This window comes from Cryptomeria japonica, chromosome 3 (assembly GCF_030272615.1).
Source record: "Cryptomeria japonica chromosome 3, Sugi_1.0, whole genome shotgun sequence".
Lineage (NCBI taxonomy): Eukaryota > Viridiplantae > Streptophyta > Pinopsida > Cupressales > Cupressaceae > Cryptomeria > Cryptomeria japonica.
Window position 1 is genome coordinate 437,070,230 of NC_081407.1, and position 10,313 is coordinate 437,080,542.

Here is a 10,313-nt window from a genome sequence, read left to right on the forward strand (position 1 = left end):
GCACTTCCTCGTGATCAAAGATGCGAGGATTTTAATGACCGCATCATTGCAAGATTGTGCTGCGTGTTATTGGCGAAAACCGACAAGATTAGCCATGTAACTGGACGAAAGAATTTTGATATCGGTTCACAGGCGGTAAAGGTCGGTCTACTAACGGTCCCATCAATTTGGACGTGCTCAGAGTGAATGGAGGTTTTTTATCCTGAGGTAAAAGGTGCTCGACTTTTAAGTCCTGGAAGAGTTAACGGGCAGTATGCAAAGCGGTAAAGAGTGAATAGATTAGACGACCCTTGTATTCCCACGATGGAAGTTGCTGGGAGATTACGGACCGCGGCATCACGAGATGATGCCACATGTCTCGGGCTGATCAGGAAGACTTACAAAGAGGTTGTTGATGGACTTTGGTCGATGGATGATATGGTATTGTTCAGTCAGGATTTTGTGGGTCCACAGATACAGATGGAAAGTCAAAATGCAACATCTCACACTCCATCCGAAGGTGTCAGGGCGATAACGACATGACTCAAATGGTTTTGCTCCTACCAATTTTTGGTTAAAGAACTATGATTCACATGTGCCAGCGCATGGACGTGTGAACATTTTTGAAACAGAATTGTATATGACCTTTTAGGGATAATTATCAAAGAATGAATTGGTTGTTAACAAGTGTCTTTTGGCCTGAAGCTTGTTGCTCCCTTGTTTTCTATAAAAGGGAATTCAAGGCCATTAGTTAGGGTCCGAATTTTTTGAGAAAGATCTCTGTAAAATAGATCTATTTTGTAGGGTTAGGTCCTAGGTAGTTCTAAATAGTCGTAGGAAATAACATGGACTGTAATGTTATTTTGCAGAGCAAAAAGAAATAGAATAGTTGCGAGTTTCCTTTTTCGAGTGGGTTATTCTGTATTTGAATTTGTTGGATATCATTTGATAAACGATAGCTTATGATATTAATGCAAATATATTTTCCTAATCTTTACTCTCCTGTGTGCGATTTTGTCTTCTTTTAAGCAAATGGGATGAAGGGTTTCGTTTGTTTGTTGCATTGTTATGATGTATGTATTCTACTAGTCAATGCTTTAGTCCAAGGGGTTAGTTAAAATGCTTGAATGAGATTACAGAGAAAATAAGGCTTGCAATAGGATTTGATAAGCAGTTCAGATGAAGGATCATAAGTAGAGCAATATTGTAAGGCAGTATTGTTTTAGGCTAGACCAGCTATTAGATGAAATTTTATCATATTTTCAGTAACACTTTTCATAGGCTCTGTAACCCAAGTGAATAAGGCATTGGTATTCGCTAGCAAATGTCATTAGGTTTTCAGCTTCCGGTTTATCTTCTTTATGATTTCTTAGAACGAATCTTATAAATATCAGATTATCATTTGATAAGTTTTATGTGTTTTCTGAAAGTTGTCCCACCCTCTCTCATACTCCAGTTTAAGGTTGAGGATCACTGAAGGATTTTCCATCCTTGAGCATTCTCCCTTTCTATCGAGTCTTATTATGAGATAATCTGCTTTTTTTCCAGTAAGTTCTTGAGTATCGTTGCAAAGAGCAGGAGATATTACTGAAGGGATCACCCTCCCTGGTTCTACAGAGCCTAAAGTGCAGAAGGACTCTCTTTCCTTGTTATTGTTGGTCCAAGCCTGATAGATATTGATAGTTGGAGGTGTCTCTCCATAGATATTTGGAAGAAATCAGCTCGGTCTCTGCCTTGTAGCAGTGTAAACCCGTCATCGATTTTGGGAACCAACATAATGAATGACACATAAAAAAGCTATATACAATAGATTACATTTATATTATCCAACATAACATATAATACATGGTGCCAAAAAAAACACACTATCCAACATAGAGAATGAAAATTAAATCTAACATAGATAAAAGATTCTTAAGAACACTATTCTCTGTCAACTCATTATTCTCAAGGCTATTCAAAAATAAATAAAAATTGATAAGACTATGAAACCTACTTCCAATTTTTCCTACAAAAGGTCAAGCGCTGGGCCTTTTTGAGTGCTAAGGTCCAGAAGCTTAGAACTCTCTATGTTTGATTGTCCCATTTTGTATAAACAATATCGAATATTTGGTTCTAACTCTTCAACACGTTGTCGACACAAGACCTGATTTTCAATATCCCCAAACTTTCCTAGTTCATCATAAACAATCTTGTATGACAAAGATGAAATCTACCATGAGTCCTTTTATCTAAAAATTCAAATATACTTCACAAATAGATAGAAAACCAAACAAAAATAGTAAAGCCAAATCTTATCATTCTCTATAGTAACAACAAAACAAATCAAATAATTTTGAATTTTTTGGGGAGAAGTGGTAGGCAGTAAATGATTAGGTAAAGCAGCACAAGAAAGATGAAAGAGAAGTCTACAAAATCCATGCAAATTACAAGTGAAGCCAACATAAAAATTTGTTGTAACTAGGAAGAGACAGGTGTAGACAATGATAGACATAATGAGTAAATGCTAGAAAAATAATGCAGTTAAAACTAAATAATCAAGAAGAGATGAAGAAATGTGATAAGTAGTAGAATATGACACATCAATTTTCGACACTAACCAACCAGACAAAATGGAACCTTGTAAAATGCATAAAAAATGCATTCATCCTGACACCAAGCAATAAGATTGATGCATACTAATACAAAATAAACAAAAAAGAATCTAGATATATGGCCTCTTATTCAACAACCATACCACAATTTCATAACTATTTTAATGCAGAATATGACTCATTCAATGTTTATAGTTGTCATGGACAAAACCTTCACTAGAATAATGGGCATAAAAGGTTAGGACAAACCTAGCACGTTTAAAATCCATCAAAGTTGTTTCCCAATTTTGATCTCGCTCCAATAGCAGTCTTCCCTTCATATGACATGCATATGCCTGCTGACAACATGATGAAGAATTAAACTTCAACTATCCATATACAACCAAGATTTTAAAAAAGGGATATTATCACACAAAAATAACATCTAAAAATTTCTTACTTCCCAAAACAAACCCAAATAATATAAAATCTAAGTGTGCATCAAGTCACTATTAAATTGGACTAAACATTAGCCATATTTTAATAATGTATCAATGCAAATACTAATAAAAGAACACTACAATAGAGACCAATTGGAAAGGATGCCCATATAGGAATTTCAGATCCTCTATTTTTAACTGTTCAGACCAGTACAATGAGCATCAACTAATCATAAATGTTGCGAGCACTAGTACAAAAAAAACAATATATGACTAAAAAACTACTAAAAAATGCATACACAAGACAACCATGGCAATGAGATAGTGATTAGTGTACTCATAAAGGCAAAGCAATTTGTTATAGCTATGAGTCATAAAACACAGTCATTAATGACTCTGTTCTACAACAGGGGTATGGGTTTCTATCACTGCTATGTCAAACCTTAGAACACCAAATAGATAGTGATCATAAGACTTGATATTCATAATAAATGGATCAATCCTTAACTTAAAAGCAGATTTTTTATAAAGAAAAGACAGTCATTGTTTGAAAATCTATAAGCATCAATGAATAAACATAGTTAAGACCAAGGACAACCTTAGATAATAGAAACGCAGTCTTCCCAATAGTCAACACAATCTAAGATTATAGAAGATCTTAGCAATACATAACAATATGAAGCCAATGCATTGAAGAGTCATATACAGACACAAAAGATAAAGTACTATGATGGACAATACATGAGCATAACCATGTACAGTTCCTTTGAGTCCAGTAATAGTGTACCTAAGAAGCATTTCAAGAGGTAGTTTAAAAAATAAAGAGATGAATAACTAACTCATGCATCAATCAGGAGATTAAATTTAGAGAGTTTTGGAGCAATACAAGCAGTACAAGTGTAGCTTGAGGCCCTATTAAGGTTGCATATGAATTAAGACTCACTAAGACTCAGTTTGCATTATTTTGAAGATTCTTTTTGCATTCTCTTAAGGAAATTTTGACACATGAAGACAAAGACATGCAAAGTTGATGAGGTAAGGGTTAGTTCAGAAAGAAAAGAGAGAAATTTGTGTATATCAATCATTAAACTGGTTCTAAGGAGTTGAATCACCCTAGTGAAATAGGTGTGAACATGAATGACCATGGCACTTCAAATTAAAGTATTGAAACAAACTCTCCAAACTAAGCATTGCATATGGCTTATTTTATCTAATAAACTAGAAGCAAGAATAATATTCCAATCTCCCGTCCAATTTTTTTTTTAAATCCATAACATTCTAATTTGGCAAACCTGCAAGAGTTGGCCACAATCCAAAAGTTCTGGTAGTTTTATACTTTCTTCTTGCTTAATATCTTGATTCATGCCATGACAACCAACTAGACAATGATTGACCCATCTTATTTATAGAATTTAAAGCAAGCTACAACATACCACAAATCAAATATGATTCTCAGGTAACCAAACCAATGCTTCTTTATAGAAAATTCTCAACTTTCCAAAATATATCTTATTGTACATGATTTATAAATTTAATGATTAACAATATGCTCATAAGTAACACAATAATGAAGATAAATGTTGTTGCTATGACCATTCGGTTAAAATAATGATAGTGAACCTTGACGTTTTTTGTGGATCTGATACACTCAATTTTTCAATAGCTTCAAGACATTGATATTGCAATTTATTGGAGTAGTTGTAGTTGGATCCAACTACAAATAAAATAACATCTGCTACAACCATAATACCTCACAACATGCACAAACTATGGCCTTCTACTCTACCTCGGTAGAAGACAAGACAACTATATGATGGAGTTTTCTTTGCAATGAAACATGTCCTAATTTCATGAAAAATGCATAACTAGTGTAAAGACGTAATTTATTCTAAATTCAATTATGAAACAAAATACTCTTTATTCTTAAATAAACTCATAATTCTTCTAATAAGTCTATTTCTTACACTTTTCCATCCTAAGCTCTTGTTGATGATTCCAATGATATTATAATAAACACGAGATTTCTATAAATAGATCAAGATTCTTCATTCAATAGGAAATTGTAGTAGTATCTTAATCCTATCTACATACAATACTTAGGCCTTTCTAATACCTTAAGTTTAAATAACAAAACATAAAGAAAAGGACGAGATGCGTACTTTGATCTGCAATCCAAGCTATCTTCAATACAATCTTTAGAATGAAGATGAGACCAAGATTCAGGTGCTTTTTCTACCCAACCTTAAAGCTTACACTTCCCCAGAAATCTTGGTCAATCAAGAATACCCGACCTTGCACTAATTGCTTAGGGAAAAGAATTCGATAGACAAGATGGACTCTAGTGCGTGCCTAGAATGATGCATGCATTTTTAATTTTCTAATTCAATAAAGAAACAAGCATGATCAATCAAGGATATGGTAGAGAGCATAAATAAATCCATCTATTTCAATGGTCAATGAGCTACTTGGCCGAGTATAATGCTATGCATAGCAATAAAATGTAGTTTGGAAAAGAAAACTATTTTCTCTATGATTCCACATTTGGCACCCATCCGGAAGGTAACTTTCCCCACGAATACAAACATACTAGCTTGCTAAGTTCATATGATATCGAAGATAAATATAAAGAAGAAATTCTCTCATTTACATATATATTAAAGCTGAAAAGAAAACAATCTTTCGTTTACAACTATTTATATTTGACAAGGAAGCAATCTTTCATAGATAAGCAATATACATCTAAAAAGAGAACGATCTTTCACTCCTATTTTTATTTTCAAGTAAATTAAGACAAGAATTAAAATAAGAAGGTGTAACACATGAATGTATAATTACATATAACCGAGTAGAATATGAGTACACATTCTTTCTTCAAATAAGATATTAAATTTGATACTAACATGTGTTTTTTATGACTTATGAATTCAACTATCTAAATTCAGTAAATTTTTTACAACAGGTATTAAATAAGACGATATTTCATAATGCATATCCCTATATGGCATTTTCAAATGAAATATCTAAATAAAATCATCATGACTTTTAATGCATGGAACTAAATCTAAGTTTAACTATTTTCTTCAATATTGATCTAAAGCAAGCACATCTCACGATAATTCTATTCTTATTTTCTAAATTTATAGTAAACTATAGCTTGATTGAGAGCCTACCTGTGAATTCTAGATTCAAATTCCAAATGATAGATGCTAAATATCCTATGGAAATCTTCTTACTGTGTTTCCTTTTTTCTTGATTGCTCTATATTCTTCTCCTATTCTGTATAATACTGTCGTTGTCTGTGTTTATCTTCTCACTATCTTTTTGGTATTCTCCTCCTCCTCATTCTGTGAGCTAGAGCCACCTATTTATGCTAATTGCGAGCTATATTATCTCCTATGTTTTGGGATCATCTAAACCACCATCGACTGTTTCTTGTGCAAACTACCCTACACGTCTAAGTTTACCAAGGCATGTGGCAAACCAAATGCACCAGGTCTAATAGTCCATATTCCACCCAACGACTTTCCTTCTTAACTCACTATTAGCAACAGTCGACATCATTGTTTAACGTCTCTCCTCACATGGATCGGAATCCTCTAAACTTGCCACATAATAATTTGATTGCAGTTCGGTTATATTAGTCTAACCACCGCACTTTGCATTCCTTATTTGATGACAAAGATGCATAGTATTAAACATGCATCTTCTGCTTGAATTTAAAACATGATCCACCACCTTAATATATCTTTAACAGTCCTTGTTTAACTTGAACTCTACAAACACGGTTTGTTTGTTACATGCAACACTCATGTTAAAATCAAACTCTACATTGTGGTAGCATTCTTGAGAAGTTTGTGTTCACTACAACTCTATGTGTTTGTTCTGTTGCAAGTCGATATTCTCATTATGTCCATCTGCAAGATGTGTTAATACGTGGGATAGTCACCACATTACTGTTTAATGATGCCATATTAAATGGCAGTCGCTGCATGCGTAAGTGAAGATTAGGGTGGGTAGTCGGTAGTAATACTGACTCCTCCCTAACATTATGGGGGGTAGTCGATATTACTATTGATTATCCTCCATGCAATGTTTCTTTTAAAACATGCGATAAAAAGATAAGTCCGCCAACCATATGGTTAATATGCCTTTTAATAAATCACTATTTATTATAACACACACACACACATATATATATGTATGTATGTATGTATGTATGTATATATATAAACAATTGAAATTTCATAAATCTAAACTAATCAAATTTCATGAATAATCAAATATATATTTATATATATATATATATTATAATTACATATGTATATACAAGTATATGATCGAGTTATTATTCGAACTCATATACATATATAATATGTATATATATGTGTGTGTGTGTGTGTGTGTGTGTGTGTGTGTACATGTAAACAAATAAATATATTGTTTCACCAAATCACACATTTTTGCACAAAACAATGAGTATTCATAGGGTCAATGTTCATTTTTTTTTCAATCACTAACAAATTACCTTCTTATTGAACAATAAAACATATCATTTTTCCATCATTCATGCAACTTCAATCACAACTCAAACCATGCAACGAATGCACACATAAAGATGTATATATTACAATGGTGTGTGATATGCCATCTACTCTAGCGAAATCCAAGGGCTAAAACAACTCTACCTAAACGATGTTCTCGCCTTCATCTGCATTCACCTGTTCTTGCATTCACTTGCACTCAATTGCTCATTAGCAATGACGATCCCAATTTCACAATAAGAATAATATTGATCATTCAATTGTATGTAAATCATTTCATTGCATTCAATCTCCTATCTTTTTCATTAACAATTCCATTTCTATTTCAATTTTATTGAAAAAAATGAAAAGTAAACATTATTTTTCTAATAAAATAATTATTGATAAATATGGTTCGTGACATCCTTCCACACTTGAAAGAGACATCGACCCGGTGTCTTATTATCTATCAATAAGCACATATTATCTCAACATCATAAAATATTAACCATACATCATAGTCTCAAATATAACAATAAAAATAACATACATGCTATCCAAGTTCACAACATGTAAATCGAATCAGAGTATCAAGGTATCTCATGTAATAAGCAAATACTTTTCTAAGAGAGCAAATGAGGAAAATGACGGTCAATCATCTCAACATCCTCCCATGTAGCACTATCCTTAGAATATTGGTCCCACTGGACCTTATACTGAGTGAAATCTCTTCTACGTAGCTTTAGGCTACGTTGATCTAGGATTCAGATGGGCTCCACCAGTACCACCCCTGGATCCTGTCCCTGTAAAGATCGCCAATCAAGAATATGAGATGCATCGGAATGATAAGGTTTCAACAAAGAAAATTGGAACACATTATGGATTCGAGCTAGAGCAAGTGGTAAAACTAATCTATAAGCAACTGGATTAATGACTTCCAGCACATCAAAGGGTCCCACCTATCTTGGTGCCAACTTTGATGATTTCCCAAATGAGATAGAGCTCTTATGGGACTTGACTCTCAAAAAGACTTTATCTCCTGCAACAAATTGTCTGAATGTCCTTTTTTTATCAGCATATCTCTTTTGTCTATCAGCTGCCTCCTTCAACCTACTCTTGATCAACATCATTTGCTCATCCATTTCCTTGAGAAAATCAGGACCAATGATGATCATATCTTCCTTTCTATCCCAACTAATGGGTGTGCGACACTTTCGTCCATAGAGTGCCTCAAAAGGTGCCATCCCTAAAGATGCATGAAAAGAGTTGTTATATGCAAACTCAACCAAAGGCAAATACTCCTCCCACTTGTACTGTTGATCCATGCAAAACATTCATAGAAGATCTTCCACAACCTGATTAACCCTTTCCGTTTGACCATCTGTCTGAGGATGATATGCTGAACTAAAGTTCAGTTTGGTTCCCAAAGCTACATTCAGTGTTGTCCAAAACCTAGATGTCATCCTGGTATCCCTATATGAAATAATGGTTTCTGGTACACCATGCAATCAAAATATTTCTTGCACAAATTTCTTTGCAAGAACAAATGATCCACCCTTGAGATTTCCAGGTATGAAATGTGCAACTTTCGTCAACTTATCAACAACTACTAAGATGGTATCATGCTTGCTTTTTCTCATAGGTAATCCTTGGATAAAATCCATACTGATTACTTGCCACTTATACTCTGGTATAACATGTTGAAACAAAAGTCCTGCAGAATGAACATGCTCAACTTTCACTCGCCGACATTCCAAATATTGTGCCACATACTCAATCACCTCTTTCTTGAGTTTAAGCCAAAAATACAAAAATATCAAATCAACTACCATCTTTGTTACTCCAGGATGTCCTGAATAAGGTGCATTGTGCACCTCAGGCAATATTAATTTCCTTAAATCTCCACCTTCAGGTGTACATCCTTCCTTGGTACCTCAAAATACCATCAGGTTCCAACTCATATCCATCAAATCAGTGATCTGGAGGATATACTCCCAAGGCTTGCTTATCCCTTAGGTAATGCTCATCTTCAGAAAGATTTTGCAGCACTTGCTGCTTCAAGTTTGACCTTGTAGTAACCATAGCAAGTAGATGTGTTCTCCTACTGAGAGCATCTGCTACCCTATTTTCCTTTCCTTTTATATATTCAAACCCAAAATCATACTCACTTAGGAATTCAAGTCACCTTCTCTGTCTTGCATTTAGGTTAGGCTGTGTAAAGATATATTTCAGCCCTAAGTGGTCTGTCTTTAGCTGAAATGGCTTCCCTAAAAGGTAATGCTTCCACATTTGTAATGTATGAACAATAACTAAGAGCTCCAAGTCATGTGGTGCATAATTTAATTCATATTGCTTTAATTTCCTAGATTCAAAAGCAACCACCTTTCCTTCCTACATTAACACTACTCCTACACCTTCACCTAAGGCATCTGTAATCACTATGAAGTGTCCATTAGGATTTGGTATAGTCAAGACTGGTGTTGTTGTCAATTTCTGCTTCAAGAGCTGAAATGACTCTTCACACTTCTCAGTCCACTCAAATTTGTTTTCCTTCTTCTGAAGTGAAGTGATAGGTGCTGCTATCTTTGAAAAACCTTCCACATACTTCTTGTAATATCTTGCAAGACCCATAAAACTTTTGACCTTTGTAACACTCTAAGGTGTTGGCCAATCAACAATTGCCTCTATCTTTGCAGGATCAATTGAAATTCCTTCAACAGATATAACATGACCTAAGTAGTGCACCTTTTCCTGAAAGAAAGCACACTTTGAAAAGTTTCCAAAAAGCTTTCGATCTCTTA